This window comes from Dipodomys merriami, unplaced genomic scaffold (genome assembly GCF_024711535.1).
Source record: "Dipodomys merriami isolate MVZ:Mamm:240054 unplaced genomic scaffold, mDipMer1.0.p SCAF_1808, whole genome shotgun sequence".
NCBI classification, from domain to species: Eukaryota; Metazoa; Chordata; class Mammalia; order Rodentia; family Heteromyidae; genus Dipodomys; species Dipodomys merriami.
This window is the reverse complement of record NW_027203169.1, coordinates 1-20444: the sequence shown is the minus strand read 5'-3', so window position 1 is coordinate 20444 and position 20444 is coordinate 1. Positions and strand designations below refer to the sequence as shown.

The following is a 20444-nucleotide window of genomic DNA, read 5'->3' as shown; positions in this document are numbered from 1 at the left end:
CAGTTTATAAGACTAGATATAATGTTTTTGCTCAACACTATATCTCTAGCTCTCAGCTCGGCCCAATAGTTCATTCTTGCAATCCTAGCCACTCTGGAGTCTGAGATCCGAGAATTACAATTTAAAGCCAGACTGAGCAGGAAAGCCTGTGAGACCCTTATATCTAATTAACTTATGTAAAAGTCAGAAGTGGCTCAAGTAGTAGAGCTTTAGCTTTAAGCAAAATAGCTCAGGGACAGCACCCAGGCCTGGAATTCAAGCTCCAGTACAGCAGATATACCCATGTCCCCCAACCCACAAAACTGTTCAAAATATATTTGTTAAATGATTAATGAATGAATAGCATTGTATGAGTGATAATTGTTTTCTGTTCTTTATTTTGAAAGTGGCATATCATAACTTATATTGATATTCAGTAAAATAATTGAATAATCATTCAGAATAAGAGTAGCAAAATAACTTCCATGATTAGTGATTTCTGAATGTAGCTGTAGGTTGAGGTGATAACACATCTCAAAATGTCCAAAATGGAATTAGGTGAACCAGATGAAGGGAAAGCAAGGCAGCCATTTCTGTCTGTCCTGTCTACCAGTCATTAAAAAAAAAAAAAAAACTTCAAAAGCAAGGCAGCCATTTCTGTCTGTCCTGTCTACCAGTCATTAAAAAAAAACTTCATGAAAAATAATAACCAATTATCATATACCTTTGATGCCTTATTTTTTTATACAGATTGTTTTGAGGTTTGGAGAACTGGGAAGGCATATATTTGACTTAACAGAAAGAAGAAAAGGAAATCTAAGATCACACATCTCTGATTATTCATCTGTAAGATGTACTATTGAATTACATTGTACTGAGAAATCATTCAGGTGAGCAAGAAAACTAGCTAAGTTAGTTCTTAATACTTATGTCTGGGAAGAAAGATGAGACAGATGAGGGAACCATATATGGCCTAAAATTGGTCTCACCTCAGGGGATACATGATACCCCACAGAGAAGATTAGAAAAAAGATAAGAGCAATAGTACCAGAAGATTATGGTTAACAGATCCTAATAAGGTAAGTGAAGTAGTACATAAAGCACCAAGAGAATAGATTTCTAAGATATTGTTTAAAAGCCTGTCCAAATTCTTGAGGACAGAAGAATGGGCAAATTTATAAAGTATTTTGAAGGCATAGTGCTGTAAATTAATATAAAAGTAGGCAATATAAACAGAGTTCTGAATGATTTGCTTGAAATTTGGATCTCTGAAACCTTGGATCTCAAAATCCTTGGGGGTAGGATACACAATTATACCTAGAAAAAGACAATAGATTTCCAAGGAAAATCCTCAAGGAATGGCCAAGAAAAGCCTCAATACTAATAATGTTATTATAATATGATTATATTATATTGTAATATTAATATTAAGTTCTGATATTAATAAAAAATTCTTCTTAAGAGAAAAATGTAAATATAAGCCACGGATTACTGAGGATCTCAACTAACCACCCAATGAGTTTTCATCATTGTGGGAATTCATGGCAGTTAGACGGGAAATAAAACACCCTTGGCTCTGACAACCAAAAAATTTGGAGGTACCATAAAATGACCATGTAATGAGGAACCCTAAGAAATTAGCCATACTTGCAATGATATATGGTCAGACAAATGCATATGTAGCTATACTTGAAGACAGTAAAAAAAACTTTACAAGTAAGTACACAAGAGAGATTAAAAAACTTTACTAATAAGTACATCAGAAATCTCAGTCATTAATGTACACCAGAAGTATGTCATTAATACATTAGCTGCTTGCTATATGATGCATGATACATCACAGATCTTTAAATATTTATTGTAACTATTTTGACAGCACAAGATAACATTCTGGACAAAGTTAATTCCATTTCAGAGCCCCATACTCTTCACAGTTACCTCTTCAACTCAAGAGAGAAAACACATCAAACTAAAACCTAGGTAAGTTAAACCTATAGATACGTAGACATGAAGTTAATTGCAGGAAAAATAGAGATAATTTTGAAAGAAATTATCCTCAGGGTAACCAACATACAAACATTTAACATGATGGAAACAGGAACAATTGCTTTTTCCAATCCTGGGTATGGCTCAGCACTTTTGTTCCTTATGAGAAATCTATGAATCCTCCTGCTTATAGTGTCAGCAGAAATAACAGAATAAGGTCATGCTTTTCTACCAGTTTCACAGTGAATAATATGATGCTTTACTTCTGCTTTCTCTTCCTTTTTATCCTTCTGCACACCCATTACACCCTTTCTGCCTACATCTTCCTCCTCCACCTTCTCTTGGGCTACTGAGGATCAAACTCAGGACCTCTCACTTGTGCTAGGCAAATGTTCTACTATCCAGATGTTCTTTTGAAATCATGCATTTGACTTATTCTTATAACTGCTGATAACAAAAAATCAACTCTAGAAGAAAGACAATAAACTTCAAATCTCATGATGAAGTAGCCAATTGAAGAAATTAGCATTTAAAGGAAAGCTTTACTTTTCAGATAAATATTCTATTTGTATAAGAACATAAGTTCTTTTAAGAGTCAGACTTCTTTTGATGATCATCAAAATTAGAGATGTAAGATAAACATTGCTAAAACTTACTAGTAATAAGTTTTTATTATTGTGAAAATACCATACAGAGGGGTTACAATTACATGAGCAAGGTAATGAGTACAATTCTTTTTTTTGGGTGGGTGGTCCGGTCATGGGGCCTGAACTCTGGGCCTGGCACTGTCCCTCAGCTCTTCAGCTCACAGCTAGTGCTCTACCACTTGAGCCACAGCACCACTTCCGGCTTTATTCTTTTTGTTTATGTGGTGCTGAGTAATCAAACCCAGGGCCTCATGCATGCAAGGCAAGCTCTCTACCACTAAGCCACCTTCTCAGCCCATGAGTACAATTCTTATTAAGCATTGTTGCCTCCACCTTACCATCCCTGCCCTCCCATCCCGTGCTCTCGCACCCCCGCCAAAGTTGTAAGATTCATTTTTCGACATAATGTCTTGTACATAATGTCATTGTAAGAAATTCTAAATCCATAACCACCTTAATCTTTTCCCCCAAACTGAGTCAAATTTTATTGGCTCTACCAGGTAATTATTTAACTGTATTTTCCCATTATGTATTTTAAATTTGAAGGATGTGAATAAGTTGCAAATGAAAAAAAATGTGCTACTTTCCTATTTTTTATATTGTATCAATTTACTTCTTAATTCTAAACATTGTAGATCTGAGCTTTCAGAGACTGAGCAGCCATAATAACTAGGATAGAACTAAATGTAGAAGGGTTGACCAAGTCAATAGGATACTTCGATGTATTTTGATAGGCTTCAGTTTTTTAATGTGTTGATTCTTTTACTTATAATATTTTCTTAGCCCTTCCCTTATTCGTTCTTGTTTACTTCCTTTGTTTCTTGTTCCCTCTTTAACTCTGCCAAGTTATACTGCTCTATTTTTGATTCTTGATTCCAAAGATCTGGTTTTACTCCATGCCTCAAAATTTTAAGTTGTACAGAATCAATTGCGCAATATTTACTAAAATCTGTTCCATGTATTAGAAGAAGACAGTGGCTGAAAAACACCATTATCTCCTAATGAAACAATACTCTTGTTACAGTCTTTAGACCAATGAGGCTTCTCTTGTATTTCTGAAGACTTGCAGTAAAATAAAAGGGAGATTTCTATTTCACTGGTTTTCAGTGCCCTTGCCATGGTATTTTATTTTTTTTTTTTTTATTTTTGTGAACATACTGTACAGAGGGGTTACAATTACATGCGCAGGATAATTCGTGCATTTCTTATCAAGCATTGCAGCCTCCTCCTTTGTTTACACTTCACATCCCTTCCCAGCCTCCTCCCCACCCTCCAACCCAATCCTCCCACCTCCCACCCCCACACCAACGTTGTAAAGCTCATTTTCGACATGACAACTTGTACTTCTCATTGTTGCAACAGGTCCACCTGTATCCTTAAACGACTTGTTTTTCTCCATCTCCTCCACAAGTTATACTGACATCAAATATAGTGAAAGCAGGGGTTATCCTGTGGGGGAGGGACATACAAAGCAACAAAGAAATAATCTTACAAATGCATTAGAAACAAATGCATGAAAGAAAAAAAACATTAAAATACATATCTAAGGGTTCATTTTCCTAACATCACATTATCTGACCTTTTCCGCTTGACTCATATATATACTAGATATTGCAAATAAGGGAAACCATGGGACCTATGTTTCTTTGTACCTGGCTTGCTTCACTTAATATAATTTTCCCAAGTTTTTCCATTTCCTAACAAATGGGGCAATGTCATTCTTTCTGATGGAGGCATAGAATTCCATTGTTTATATATACCACATTTTCTTGATCTTTTCATCTACTGAGAGACATCTGGGTTGGTTCCATATCTGAGCTATGGTAAATAATGCTGCAATAAACATAGTTGTGCTGGTAGCTTTAGTGTGGTCTTGTTTGTAAACATTTGGGTAAATGCCCAAAAGTGGGATTGCTGGATCATAGGGGAGCTCTATGTGAAGTCTTTTGAGGAACCTCCATACTGCTTTCCAAAGTGGTTGAACAAGTTTACATTCCCACCAACAATGAAGTAAGGATCCCTTCTGTCCACATCCCTTCTAGCATCTGTTGTTGTTAGAGTTCTTGATTTTTGCCATTCTAACTGGAGTGAGGTGGTATCTCAATGTTGTTTGATGTGCATTTCTTTTATGGCTAGGGATGTTGAGCATTTCTTCATGTGTCTATTGGCCATCCTTCTTTCTTCTTCAGAGAAGTTTCTCTTTAAGTCTTTAGCCCACTTATTTATTGGACAGTTGTTTCTTTGAGGATTTGTTGTGGGGGTTTAATTTGTTGAGTTCCAAGTATATTTTAGATATGAGACCCTTGTCTGTTGTATGGCTAGTGAAGACCTTCTCCCAATCGGTGGGCTTTCTATTGATCTTGCTAGCTATGTCCTTTGCCATGCAGAAGCTCTGCAACTTCATGCAATCCCATTTGTCCAAACTTTCTTTGATTTGTTGTGTTTCCAGGTCTCTATTCAGAAAATTTTGGCCTGCTTTCTTCAAGGAAATAGAAGAGGCAATCCAAAAATTCATATGGAACAATAAAAGACCCCGAATAGCAAAAACGCTCCTCAACGGAAAGAACACTGCTGGAGGAATATCAATACTAAATTTCAAACTCTACTATAAAGACATAGTAATCAAAACAGCTTGGTATTGGCATAAGAACAGACCTCAGGACCAATAAAATAGAATTGAAAACCCAGAAATGAACCTACAGACCTATAGCCATCTAATCTTTGAAAAGGGAGCTAAAAAAATAGAATGGAAGAAAGACAGCCTCTTCAGTAAATGTTGCTGGCAAAATTGGTTAACTACTTGTAGAAAACTAAAGCAAGATCCTTATATATCACCCTACACCAGAATCAATTCCAAATGGATCAAAGACCTCGAAGTCAAAGCAGACACTCCGAAAACATTACAGGATGGAATAGGAGAAACCCTAGGTCTCCTTGGCTCATGCCGAAATTTTCTGAATTGCCATGGTATTTTCATGCACTGAAAAACTGCAGAGAACCCATGTCCAGAATTCCTTCCCAGCCAACTCTTGGAAACTTTCACCTTAAAACCAGTGTTCAGATGCCTCAAATATCTATCTTTAAGTCCCCTTTTTCAAAGGATAGTCAATTGAAAGTTGCTATATTATCATCATTTAAAGTATTTTTTCTCTGGAAATACTAGGATTTGAAATCAAGTCTTTGACATGGTAGTCAATTACTCTCTCTTTTTTTTTTTGGTCCGGTTGTGCGGCCTGAACTCTGGGCCTGGGAGCTGTTCCTCAGCTCTTCAGCTCAAGGCTAGCGCTTTACCACTTGAGCCACAGTGCCACTTCCGGATTTTTTTCTTTTTGCTTATGTGGTGCTGAGGAATCGAACCCAGGGCCTCAGGCATGCAAGGCAAGCGCTTTACCACTGAGCCACCTTCCCAGCCCCCTCAATTACTCTCTTATGAGCACAGAAGTGCTTGTGAGTTTTGAGATAAAAATCTCTGGTTTTGGCATGAGCCAGCATAGGCTGTAATCCTCTTGTTCTTGTGTGTGTGTGTGTGTGTGTGTGTGTGTGTGTGTGTGTGTGTGTGTGTGTGTGTATGTGTGTGTGTGTGTGTGTGTGTGTGTGTGTTTGTGTCTACGTGCCCTAGCTGAGATGATAGGTGTACACCTCTACACTCTTTCTGGTTGAGAATAGGGTCTTGTAAAGTTTTGTCTCATATTGACCTTGAACAATGATCTTCCTCAGTCTAATGAGTAGGGATTGCAGATGTGAATCACCATGCCTACCTTTTCTTTTCTTTTTAAAAATGCCTTGATGATTGTACTGTTTTATTATTCCCATTGGAAACATTATGTGACAAATTCTATTCAGTTACTGATTCATCTTACTCATTTAGGTTTTGAAATTTCAATATCATTTCCTATAACAATAGATGGCAACATTTTGCATTAAGATTACAGACATTCTGTTTTTTTTCTTGTGTTTTGCAGCATGAACTGCCCTTACTCAACCCTATGCTAACAAAGTAGGCAGCAGAACTCAAAATGCAAGCAAGCAAAAGAATACTGAGTGAAATCCACTTTGAGTGAAATGCATCAGTATAGCATTTTTGAATGAGAAAATAGCAAGCAAGTTTAAATGAACTAATTTGTAGAGATTACCTTTGTCTCACTGCATTTGCATTCTTTTCATATTGTCATTCTGCACCATAGTTTGAGGAACTGTAACAATTTAGAAAATGAGTCAAGTTAGATTAAAAATGCACTAAATGATACCAGGAGGAAATCAACTGTTGTGTTGGGAATGTTTTGATATCTTCCTCTTACATTTCTATTTCCCTAAGAAAGGAAGACAAACTTCAGATCTATCATTGGATTCTTTCCAAACTATAACCATAACTTTTGCTTATATATCTTCAGAATTGTATTCTTGGAAGATGTATGGTGAATCTGAATTTGACAGTGTTAATCTCCACCTCTCAAGATACAGGCTTCAGTATAGTAGTACTTGTTTATTGTTTATGTCTAGGTTAATCAAAGCCTTTTTTCTCTATTTTACCTCTCTTATTCCCAAATATCTATTGATACTTGATATATTTATATAGACATATTGTTATCAAATATTTAAAACATGCATAAGACATTGTTGAGCTATTTTTGGGAATTTGAGCTAATATACATACTATTGTGAGGATAATAATATATCAATAACCTATTGATACTTCTACTCCACTTCCCAATTTTCCCAAGCACTAGTCATATTTATACATGAACATATTTCATGATTTTTGAGATCCAAACACAGTATTGTATTGTCCTGCTGTCATGCAGTAAGTACATAGAAAATGTTAATGGAATAAATTTATTTGGTACATGTTTTGTATAAGGCTCTGCTTTGAGAGCTGGACGCTTTCTTTTGGAAATAAAGTGAGGCTGGGCACTGGTGGCTCACACCTGTAATCCTAGTTACTCAGGAGGCTGAGATCTGAGGATCACGGTTCAAAGCCAACCCAGGCAGGAAAGGCCATAAGACTCTTATCTCCAATAAACCACTCAGAAAACTGGAAGTGGCACTGTGCATCAAGTGTTAAGAGTGCTAACCTTGAACTGAAGAGCTGAGGGACAGCATCCAAGCCCCATGACCAACAACAACAACAAAAAGAATGGAAATAAAGTAAGACTAAGAAGGTGATTGGGTCCTGGCTTCAATGAGCGTATTTAAAAAACATGATGACCATTTACACTTTTAGTTGTCACGAGAGAGGAGGGGGGAGAAGTGTAAGAATTCTAGCCTCAAATTTAAAAAGGAGATATGTAAATTTAAAAAGTAGAGGGCTTGACTGTGTGGTGAAAGATGGAGTGACCTGTTTGAGAAGATTGTGCTCAGTTCCTGTAAAAGTAAAATGCTAGTTATGGATGTTTATTTTCCTTTTATGTTGAGGCAGGAGACAAGAACTTAGAATAGGAATATATAAATGCTTGTGGAGGCTTTTAATATTGAATAATTAGCAGCAAATATATTTCTGCTCATATATCTACCTATCTAGCTATTTATCATCTATCTACATAAATATATACGTAGACTAACATTGTATGTCTGAATGTCATGATAAAAAGTATTGTATTATTCAATCACCTACTAGCTAGTTTATATGTTTCTTCACTTTTTAAGTTATGAATTAGCATGGTAAACATCATCTTAGCTTATCAATTGCCTCTCTTTTATTGTTTTGTTACAGCCAGTGGGTTAAAGGGTACTAGTACTTTTAGTGCTTTTTGTATATATTTTCAAAAGGTCTTTTTGACAATTTATATTACTCTGAGTATAATATATGATGTTATTTGACTGAAACAAGTTTTGTTTTGCCTTTTGTGCCTGTATTGTGTATTGCCACAGCCCCTCTTCTGGTTTTTTATTATTTATTTACATATAAGGCTCAAGGATCTTCTTGCTTGGATTGTCTTTGAACTAAGTGCCTCAGATATCAAGCTGAGTAGCTCGGATTAGAGGTGTGAGTCACTACTACCAGCCTAGGAAGATTTCTTTTTATTGAGTTTTGAGACATTTGTGTGTGTGTGTGTGTGTGTGTGTGTGTGTGTGTGTGTGTGTGTGTGTGTGTGTGTGTGTGTGTGTGTGTGTCTGTTGGTACAGGGCTTGAACAATGGGGTCTGGGCACTATTTTTGAACTCTTTTTGCTTGGGGCTAGTGCTCTACCACTTGAGCCAGAACTTTTATTTCTGACATTTTGGTGATTAATTAGAGGTGAAAATCTCATGGATTTTCCTGCCCAGATTGGCTTCAATACTCAAATCCTCCTAAGAAGCTAGAGTTACAGTTGTAGCCACTGGCACCCAGCTAAATTTTTTTTGTTTTTTATATTTTGATTATCTTCAAGTAGTTGTACAAAGGGTTTATCTGTCAATGTACCAGTTTATAAGTACAAAGTATCTTACTCAATATCAATCCTATCATCATTCTACCACCTCCCTCTCACCAACCCAAGCCATTTCTTCAACTTTCCTCATTTCATAGGATATGCATTGAATATTATCACTGCATACTGCCATTACTACCCACTCTTCATTCATTTACACTCCTCCCCTTTACTTTCCCCTGTTATATTTCAATTTCCAGCTTCATTTTGTTGAGCTACCACTCTGCATCTGAAAGCTTAAAAATATTTTTACAACATATATTACCTATCAAATATGTTGCAGATTATTTTTTTTCAAATATGTTATTCTAGTTTTTGTTAGTGATATATACCAACATACTATTTTATGCCAAAATTAGTCCATCTTTTTTTCTTGTTTCTGATATTTACATTTTGCTTTAAAGTTCCTCCCTGACTCCACAGTTAGAAAACATAATCTCTGTTTCCTCCATATACATTCATAATTTCATTTAAATAACATCAATTTATTTATATTTAAGCTCTAAAATGCTGATGTAATGGCACTACCTTCCCTATTATTTTCATCGAGATAATAATAGTTTTATTTTATTTTTTGTGCTAGTACTGGGGTTTGAAGTCAGGAACTTGCTTTTCTTACTTGGCTTTTTGTTAAAGGCTTGAGGTCTACCTCTTGTATCACACCTTCACTTGTGGCTATTTTCTGCCTAATTGGCAATGAAAACAAGCAGATAGACAAGGTTGGCCCATATAATGCTGTACTATAAGTAAGCTTATAGGAGATACATAGTGTAAATGGGATCATTTTTCTTGGTCTTGTTTGAATATTTTCAGTTCTTTACATAATATGTTATGGCTTACATCTTTGCTGTTTTTGTATCATATTGCAGACTATTTATGTGCTGCTGCTATCTTTTGATGGAATTACTTGTACTTTATGAATAGAAAGGAAGTTTTAGAGGGTGCCTTCTTAGAATGAAAATGTAAATGTAAGCCATCTTTCTAGAGATGGTGTTTTGTGTCCTTTTCTTAAATATCTGTAAAGCTTCCCCAATGCTTTGTCTTTAATCAACTTGTCATGAAAAAATATCCAGGCCTTTGTTACCTATAGAAATCTCGGGCTGTCGTTAATGATTTCTCAAAGACACAGTATTAGTATTGGCCAGCAAGAAAGTCCGTAAGACTATAATCTTCAGAAGACCGGAATTGACCCTGTTTCTAGTGGTAGAATTTTGAAGAGACAACACCCAAGCCCAAAGTTCAAGGCCCACAACCGACAAAAAATAATAAAATCCGAAGTGTAGCCGGGTGCTAGTGGCGCACTCATGAACAGTCCTCAAAACCTGAAATTAGAGATGTGGCTCAAAATGGTAGACCACTATCCTCGAACTAAAGAGCTCAGTGACAGCACCCAGGCTGAGTCCAAGCTTCATGACATCAGTGATGAAGAACAACAATCCAAAGACAAAACTAAAACCACAAACAAAAAACCCCACTAAAGTGTACACAGAGGTCATTTTCAAAGCAACACAAATACATGAAGTTTCATGTGCTTTCATTTAAAGTGTTGTAGTTTGTGGGTTATGTTTAGACCTATGAGGTTTTTTTTTTAACTTGGCATATTTAAAAATATTTTTATAATTATATAGTTGATGTACAGAATGGTTACAATTTCATAAGGCAATTAATGAGTCCATTTCTTTTGGACAATATCACCCCTTCCTCTGCTCCCTCCCAATTTTCCCATGCCACATTTTATAACTACAAGTGCCAACTCCTAGGACATCATTTATTGTAAAATTATTTACTGTGTCAAAATCACCTGACAGAATTCTTCAGTGAAAAAAAAATTTGGTCTAGAGGTTTTAGGAGGAATTAAAAACTTTTTTAAAAAATTAATTATATATTGAAGATTTTTATACATACTAATGTTTCTTGAAACCAGATTTTGCAGATGTGATGTTTCCTTTGTAGTTTTCCCCCCTGCCAGATTCTATTGTGCACCATTTTAGTTGGTTTCTTTCTTGGTTTTTATTTATATAGGCCATTTCTTTTTTTTTAATATTTTTTGGCATTTTAATTAATTTATTTATTTTTGGGTCCAGTCGTGGGGCCTGAACTCTGGGCCTGGGCGCTGTCCCTCAGCTCTTCAGCTCAAGGCTAGCACTCTACCACTTGAGCCACAGTGCCACTTCCGGGTTTTTTTTCTTTTTGCTTATGTGGTGCTGAGGAATCGAAACCAGGGCCTCATGCATGCAAGGCAAGCGCTCTACCACTGAGCCACCTTCCCAGCCCTATATAGGCCATTTCTTTCAGTAATTATCACTGTAAATTAATTATACAAAGACTAGTTCTTGTTGTTGTTGTTTTGTTTTGTTTTGTGCTAGAGATCTAACCCAGAACCTCACATGGTCTATCAAGACCTGTAACATCCATATCCTTTTTTTGTTTTTTTGAGACAAAAAATTTTACTGTAGAGATGGCTTTGAACTTGCAGTCCCCTTGCTTCTGCCTCCACAGTGCTGAGTATTACCATTCCCCATTATACATAGCTTTAAAAAATTACTTTATTGATGTTTTAGATGTGATATACAGTGAGGTTACATTTACATATGTCAGGTGATAAGTACATTTCTTTCCTTTTCCTTAGTATCATCTGTTCCCTCATTCTCTCTTGCCTTTCTTTCCATCTCCTCCACTAGTTGCTTGGTTCACTTACATCAATGTCCAATGCAGTTGATGAGCCCCACTGCTATCTATTTTTACTTGTCTTCCACTGATTCTGTGCTCTGTCCCCACCTTCTTTCACATATGCATGTGAATACACCATATATGAGGTAAAAAAATAGAGTCATCTAAAAATGATAAGACAAATTAAGAAAAGGTCCTTTGTTTTCTTTGGAGTTCTTTTCAATATGTGTATGATTTTATATATATGTCTATGATTTATATATATATACATATATATATATATATATATATATATATATATATATATATATATATATATATATATGAAGAGCTGCTTGTGTATTACATTTTGGTGCTTTTCTCCTAAGGCTATCCTCTTTTGGTCTCACTATATATCTGTGTCTAGAACCCTGTATACTTGATCATATCTTGTTGTGCTTTAAATCTAACATCTGCATATCAGAGAGAACATGCACCTTTTTTGTTGCTGTTGTTGGTCATGAGGCTTGAACTTTGGGCTTGGTCGCTGTCCCTCAGCTCTTCAGCTCAAGGCGAGTGCTCTACCACTTGAGCTACAGCGCCACTTCCATTTTTCTAGTGGTTTATTGGAGATAGGAGTCTCACAGTCTTTCCTGCCCGGGCTGGCTTTGAACTGTGATCCTCCTGAGTAGCTAGGATTACAGGCGTGAGCCACTGACGCCCAGCTCATGCACCTTTTGTCTCCATAATCTTGGCTTACCTTGCTCAACATGATTTGTTCTAGTTACATCCATTCCCCTACAAATGCCATTATTTTATCCTTTGTAATGGCTGTTTAAAATTCCATTGGCTATAGGTACCACATTTTTTGTATCCATTCATCTGTTGTGGGACATCTGAGTGCTTCTTGTGGGAGGTTGTGAATATTGCAGCAATGAATTTGGATGTGCAGGTATCCTGTTCATATTCTGGTTCATGATGCTCAGAGTAAATGCCTAGGAGTGGTATGGCTGGATTTTGGGAAGGTCTATGTTTAGTTTTTTGAGGAACCTCCAGACTGCTTTCCAGAGTGGTTGTATTAGTTTACACCCTCCAGTAGTGCAATAGGTTCCTTTTTCTCCACATCCCCGCCAGCATTTGTTTTTGTCTGAATTCAGAATATTGACCAGTCTAACTGGGGTGAGATGGTATCTCAGGACTGTTTTGATTTAAATTTCCTTTATGGCCAGGGATGACAGTTTCTTTGCCATTTTTACCTTGTATTCTAAGAAACCTCCTTTGAGGTCCATTGCCCATTTAGTGATTGGTTTATTAGACTTGGGAGGGGCTTAGTTTCTTGAGTTCCCTGTTTATATGGAATATTAGGCCTTGTCTGATGTATTGCTGGTAGAGATTTTTCCCAATTGATTGGCTGTCTTCCTTGTTTAGTACCTATGTCTTTTCATTTGTCCAGTCTTTCTCCAATCTGTAGTTCCCCTGGGATTTGATTTAGGAAATTCCTGCCTGAGCCTATAAGTTCTAAAGTCTCTCCTACACTGTCTTACAGTAGTTTCAGAGTTTTGAGTCTGAGGTTGAGGTCTTTAATCCATTTTGAATTGATGTTAGTGCATGTTGACAAACATGCATGTGGCTTCCTGGTTTTTCCAGCACCAATAGTTGAAGAGGCTATGTTTTCCCTACTGTATGTATTTGGATCCATTGTTGAATATCAGATAACTGAAAGTATGTGGTGTTATTTCTAGGTCTTCTAATCTCATTGGTCTTTGGTTCTATTTTGGTACTAATACCAAGCTGTTTTTATTACCATGGCTCCTTGTAGAACTTGAATTTCTTTGCCTATTTTAGGTCTTTTGTTGTTCCACATGAATTTTTTTATTTGTTTTCTCTATTTCAGTAAAGAACACCATTGGGATTTTGGTGGGGATTTCATTGAATGTTTATATTATTGGGCCATTTTTTTTTCATTTTTTTTTTGGTTGGTCATGGGGCTTGAACTCGGGGCCTTGGTCCTGCCTGAGCTGGCTTTGAACTGTGATCCTCAGATCTCAGCCTCCTGAGTAGCTAGGATTACAAGTGTGAGCTACTGGTGCTTGGCAGTATAGCCTTTTTCACAATATTGATTGTACCTCTCCAAGAACATGAGAGGTCTTTCACTTTCCTAGTGTCTGATTTCTTTTTTAGATGTATATAGTTTTTACTAAATAGATCTTTTACATCTTTGGTTAGGTTAATTCCTATATATATATATATATATTTGAGGCTATTGCAAATTGTGTTGTTTTCATGATTTCCCTTTCTGCTTGAGCATTGTTGGCATACACAAAGGTTGCTCATTTTTGTGGATTAATTTTGTATCCTGCTACTTTGCTGAAGTGGTCTATTATGAGTTTGGGAGTGGAGTATTTGGGGTCCTTCAGGTATAACAGCATGTCATCTGCAAATAAGGATAGTTTCATTTCTTCTGTCCTTATGTGGATCCCTTGAATGTGCTTTTCTTGCCTTACTTCTCTGGCTAAGGATCCTGTAACCATATTGAAGCAGAATGGAGAAAGTGGGCATCTATGCATTGTTTCTGATTTTAGGGAAAATGGTTTTAGTTTTTCCCCATGTAGTATTCTTTTGGCTGTTGGTCTATGATATATTACTTTTGTTGCTTTAAAGAATTTTCCTTCTGTTCTTTGAATATAAGTGCCTTATATTCTTTGAATAGGAGTGGATGGATTTTGTCAAAGGCTGTTTGTACATCGGTTGAGATGATCATGTGGTTCTTGATCTTGGCTCTGTTGATGTGCTGAATTGCATTTATGGATTTGCATATGTGGCATGTAGGTATGTATGTATATATCTTGTGTATGTTTCTTGCATCTGTGGGATGAAGCCTACTTTGTAATTTTTCATGTGGCATCCCAGATCTTGTTGTTTTGTCTCCCCTCCTCCTCCTCCTCCTCCTCCTCCTCCTCCTCCTCCTCCTCCTCCTCCTCCTCCTCCTCCTCCTCCTCCTCCTCCTCCTCCTCCTCCTCCTCCTCCTTCTTCATTTTTGGTAACCTCACAAGTGGTCTGTCAATTTAATCACTTTTTAAAGAAGAAGCTTTTTGTTGTATTAATTTCAGGTATATTTAAAAAATTTCTATCTCGATTTCTGCCATAACCTTTTTTAACATCTCTCTCCCTTTAGATTTAACTTTTTTCTTCCTTTTCTAGCAATTTTAATTATATCATGAGATTATTTACTTGAGCTGCTTCTGTTTTCTTTATGCTTAGGTCTTTCCCTTCAGCACTGTTATTGCTGTATCCCAGAGGTGCTGTTGTGATGTGTTTCCATTTTCATTGAATTGGAAGAACTTTCTAATTTCTTCTGTGACCCAGGTCTTACTCAGTAGTGTGCTGTTCAGCCTCCCTGTATTTGACTAATTTCTACAGTATGCTTTGTTCTTACAAACTAGTTTAATTCCACTATGGTCTAATAGGATGCAAGGGATTATGTCAATTCTCTTTATTTGTTTAGGTTCTTTATGTGAACTATAAAATTATCTATTTTGGAGAATGTTCCACAAGCTACTGAGAAGAGGTTATGGTGTCATTTAGTTCAGAGGCTTCTTGGCTTGTTTTGTTTGATTGACCTGTCCTTTGGTGAGAATGGAGTGTGAAACTCTCCCACTATTATTTTGTTTGGGTCTTTCTTGTTCTGTAAATCCAAGAGTTTTTGTTTAACACATTTAGATGCGCTATTGTTTGGTGCACAGACATTGACCACTATGATTTTCTCTTTATGGATCATTCCCTTTATTAATATGTAGGGACCTACATTGTCTTTTTGTACTGATTTTAATGAGAAGTCTGTTTTTTATCAGATATCCATATGGTGACTACTGCCTTCTTACAGGGTACATTTGGGTGGAAGATCTTTTCCATAACATGACTTGGAGTTTGTTTTTACTTTGGCTGTGAGATGGGTCTCTTGGAGACAATAAATTAATAGATCTTGTTTTCTTTCTTTTTTTGCTATTTATTTATTTATATTGTGAAAATACTGTACAGAGGGGTTACAATTACATGGGCAAAGTAATGAGTACATTTATTATCAAGTATTGTTGCCTCCTCCTTTGTTTCCCCTTCCCATCCCTTCCCATTCCTTCCCATCTCCCCTCACCCCCTAACTCCCCCATGGATCTTCTTTTCTGAGCCAGTCTGTAGTTCTTTTTCTTTTGATTGGAGAATTTGAGTGTGTTAATGTTTAGGATTATTAGAGAGAGATGTGTTATGTTATCTGCCATTTTCTTGTTTTCTTGTTGCTTCTTTCCTTTCCCTGCACTTACTAAATTGATCTTCTAGTGATTTCTGTCTGATATGATTCCCTGATCTTAATTGTTTTCTTCAGATTTTATTCTTCTTTTATTATTTTTTGCAGTGTGGGTTTAGTGTTCATGAATTTCTTTAATTTTTGTCATGAAAGGTTTTCATTTCGATAGCTTCTCTGGGTACACCAATTTGAGTAGGCAGTTGTTGGAAACTACATTATCAGGCTCTTTGCATTGAGGGTTTATGTGGAAAGGTCCTCAGCGATTTTGATTTTTCCATTGTAATGTAATTCCTTCTTTGATTTTGTGGCATTTAAAATCAGTTCCTTGCTACTCAGGTCTAATGGTTTTACTATGATATGTATAGAAGTGTTCTAGGATCGTGTCTACTAGGTGTTCTATATGCTTCTGTTATGCAGGTGAGATTTTCTCTCTTAAGATTGGGGAAATTTTCTGTAATGATCTTATTGAATAGGTGTTCCATTACTCTTTTGAAATTTTTCCATCTCACCTATCCCAGTTTATATGTTGATTTGAGTTCTTGGCTTTTTCTGCCAATTCTTGGATTTCCTTTTGGTAATTTTTGAGTTCTTTTTTCCATACCTATTAATTGCTGTTCCAGATTCTCTGTTTTATCCTCAACTCCTGATATTCTATTTTCCATCTCACTTATTATGTTACCTATAGCTTCCATTATGGTTTGCATTGTGGAAATTGACAACTTATGGTTCCTATATCAGGTCTCATTGTTAATTCTATCTTTTAATGAGGTATATACTGTGTCTATTTTTGTCTGTATCTTTTTTGAAGTGTTGGAATTTCTTTGATATTTCTTTTTGTGTTCTTGAAATTGCTTTTCCATCTTCCCTTTTATTTCATTGGCCAATTTGGCCATCATTTCTTTACTGGTTCCTTTGTCCTCCATTTCTTCTTCCTTGTTACTGTAGTTCTTTCCTGGATTGCTGCTGGCTTTTGGATTTGGTTTGTTTTCTTGACTGTCCATGACTCTTGTAATCTTTCCTTTTGGTATATGCATTTGGGTTCAGGGATTGTCGGTGCTGTAGTCTAATCTTTGTCTGTTGGCCCAATTTTTGCCTGTCAGGTACCAACAGCCTTCACTTTGCCTGGGCTGGTTTACACTGGGTAGGGTAACTGAAGCAGGGTCCCCAAGCTGGCTAGCACCTGTGTGCATAATCAGCCCTGGGATAACTGAAAGGAGCTTGGTCTGGTCTGCAGCGGGGACTGAAGTTAGCTTCAGGAGTCTGGGTTAGGCATTGGCTTCAGAAGGATTGGGGTCCTCACTGTGCACAGGGCTTTTTTTGTGCCTTGGCCCTGGGTTGGTTCTCTTCCAACAAGTGACCAGCAGTTGGTCTGGTGCATCTTGTATGTGTTTACATGTGCTCTGCCTGTTACTCATACATTTACTCTTTTTGCAGTTCCAGACAGGGACCAGTGGGTCCTGGCAGGGTTCAGTGCTGCAGCTACCAACAAGGGTGTGCTCTGTTGGTGGACAGCATGTACCTGTGATTTGACCTGCAAATGTTTAATGGGCCTGCAGTTCTCGTCAGGGTTTGGCACCTAGGCAGCTTGCACTCCTGTATAGGGCTGGTGCATGCATTCACTTGGCTGTTCCTGGTGGAAATGCTCTACAGGTGGCTGGTTAGCACACATGTTTGTGTTTTCTGACAGGAGAGCCCTCTACCAGTGCCTGACTTGTCTGTTAGGGAGGGCCGAGATTTGGACTACTCTGGGATGAGGGGGCATGTCCCTGTGGGTGAGTGAACGTTGGTTCTCACACTGACCTTTCTCTGGATAGCCAGTGCTATGGGGGATACAGGGTCCTAGCACCTGTCTAGTTGGAGTTCCTGTAGCCTTCCACTGGAAGCCAGCAGTTGGGGTGGTGGGAATATGGAAGGGCTCAGGCCTCTTTGTGTGCTTCAAGTGTGTTGTTCCTTCTTAGCAGGGAGAGAGGTCCAGATCAACCTCTGTGGGTCACTAACCAGTGCTGCAGTACTGGTCTCCTGTGTGGGGTGAGTGGCTCCAGCCTGATACTTACTGATCCTAGAACTGGTTTTGGATGACTGTCAGTGCTGTGGCAGATTTCTGTATCTATTGTTGCAGATTTCAGGTTGGTAGGCCACTATGTTCCTTCATATCAATTGTGGGCTGAGCAGTGGGGCAGTGGGAGCTGTCTCTGACTGGGTGTTGCTGTGCCTGGTCTCTGGTCTTGGTCTCTGCCCGGTCTGTGTCCAGTGCTATGGGAGTTTTCTGTGTCTGCCTTTTGAGATTGGCTGGTGTTCCTGAAGACACAAGCAGTGGGCCCCTTTCAATGCTTAACAGCACTGCCATGAGGGGTCAGGGGGTGGACTTTGAGATTTTCCATCTTTGTGTGTGCAAATTCCTGTGATTCTCTGCATGTTTGTTTATTCGTTATTGTCTATCTCTTGGGGGAACTGCATATGGGACCCTAAGTCTATTTGGTTAGAGAGAACTAGGGCCATTCTCTATTGCTTCAGTGCCATTTTTATACATTCAAAACTTAATTTCAGTAGTAAATACATGATTATCTAGGTTATTCTTTAAGTAATATGAGTCTTTCAAAGGATTGTTTTAATTTAATTGTTGACCTTATAGTCATCTCTTTTTGTTGTATGAGAACCATTTTTTTAAATTTTGGGTCTGGTCGTTGGGCCTGAACTCTGGGCCGGGGCGCTGTCCCTCAGCTCTTCAGCTCAAGGATAGCGCTCTACCACTTAAGCCACAGCACCACTTCCAGATTTTTTTCTTTTTGCTTATGTGGTGCTGAGGAATAGAACACAGGGTCTCATGCATGCAGGCAAGCACTCTACCACTGAGCCACCTTCCCAGCCCCATATGAGAACCATTTTAGACAACTATAACATCTTATACTTCTCCAAGGATTATTATTTCTTTTGCCTGTAGCAGTTTAGATATGATAAAGAACAGAAGAGAAGTACAGTTTATCATATTTACTTAATGTTCCAGGGCAGGGGGTTGTGTTTTGTCAGTCAATCTGCATCAGAGGTTGGCCCAGTAAATTCCTTAGCTTCTTTGAACTTCTGTCTCCTCTTCTACCAAGTGGGAGAAGTTAATGCCTACAATTCAAAAGAATCCATTGAGAGAAGGTGCTGAAATCATCCTAAATTCTACTAAATAATGGCTGTTATGATCAATAAAGTTAATGATACACATTCTTTCTGGGACAGGGGGTGAAATGTCAGACAGACAGGAAAATATCAATCTGCCTTTATTTCCCCTTTTGGCTGGAAGAATGGAGCAAGCCTTGCTGTAGTTAGAACCCTCAGAAGAATCTGGATCATGCTAAGCAGATGATCTGCTCAGGGATGCAGGCAGCAAACTCCACTGAGCCATATGGGTGAGTGGAGATGAAGTTCCAGGAAATGTAGCGCCCCCTTTCCCCTGCCCCCCCCAATCACCTTTCTGGCCTTTCAAATAGTGGGAAGTTGGAGGCATAGAAATGGAGGGACAAAGGGTGAACCAATGCTGTAACAGTACTCAATGGACACTTTTAAATGAACTATCCAACTTACTGGTGGAGATGGGAGTGGAGGAAACACTGCAAGAGAGCATGGGAAGGGGTGACCACTGGCTAAGAAGAATTGTCCTCATGACTTGACTTATGGAACTGTAACCCCTCTGTGCATCATTTATTTTATAATTACAAGGATGTTTTTTCTTTTTTTGTCAGTCATGGGGCTTGAACTCTGGGCCTGGGCGCTGTCCCTCAGCTCTTCAGCTCAAGGCTAGCGCTCTACCACTTGAGCTACAGCGCCACTTCCGGTTTTCGGGTGGTTTATTGGAGATAGGAGTCTCACAGACTTTCCTGCCCCGGCTTGCTTTGAACCGAGATCCTCAGATCTCAGCCCCCTGAGTAGCTAGGATTACAGATGTGAGCCACCAGCTCCCAGCTAGAATGACATTTTTTAATGGTAGCAATTTTCAACTCCAGCTATCTATTCCTCCAGATGCAGAATGAAACCATCTATTCTTTAAATGTTGAAAACTAATTTGTGTGTGGTAGTGGGCACTGAAACTTGAACTCAGGTTTTCATGCTCTGATTTAGCTTTTTAAAAAATTCAAGATTGGTGCTCTACCAACTTGAACCACACCTCTTCCTCTGTCTTTTTTGCTGATTAATTGGAGATAAGAGCCTCTCCAGTTGGTCTGCTCAGGCTTGCTTTGAACCTTGATCCTCAGATCTCAGCCTCTTGAGTATCTGGGATGACATGTGTGAGCCACAGGCACCAGACCTGACAAACTAATTTGAAAGTCTAAAATCTTCTGTGGGTCAAGCAAAACCGTCTGTGGGTACTAATCTGGGGGATCTATAGCACAATATAATATCATCATAATATTGTCTCTTTTAAACACACACACACACACACACACACACACACACACACACACACACACACACACACACAAGCGAAGGCAGA

General features: G+C 38.0%; 1 long non-coding RNA gene across 13 annotated transcripts in view; it reads left to right on the top strand.

Annotated features, from left to right (window-relative positions):
- LOC138830027 (uncharacterized) overlaps positions 1–20433 on the top strand; it is a 41831-nt gene extending 21398 nt beyond the window's left edge. For 8 of the 13 annotated variants that reach the window (XR_011372835.1, XR_011372831.1, XR_011372826.1 and 5 more), the window contains 3 exons: positions 730–869; positions 1856–1959; positions 14378–20433. This is a non-coding gene — a long non-coding RNA (uncharacterized lncRNA). Of the gene's footprint in view, positions 1–729; positions 870–1855; positions 1960–5061; positions 6104–14377 lie in introns of those variants that run through there. The other 5 variants (XR_011372833.1, XR_011372825.1, XR_011372834.1 and 2 more) reach the window with 5 other exon arrangements.
- The last annotated feature ends 11 nt before the right edge of the window (positions 20434–20444 follow it).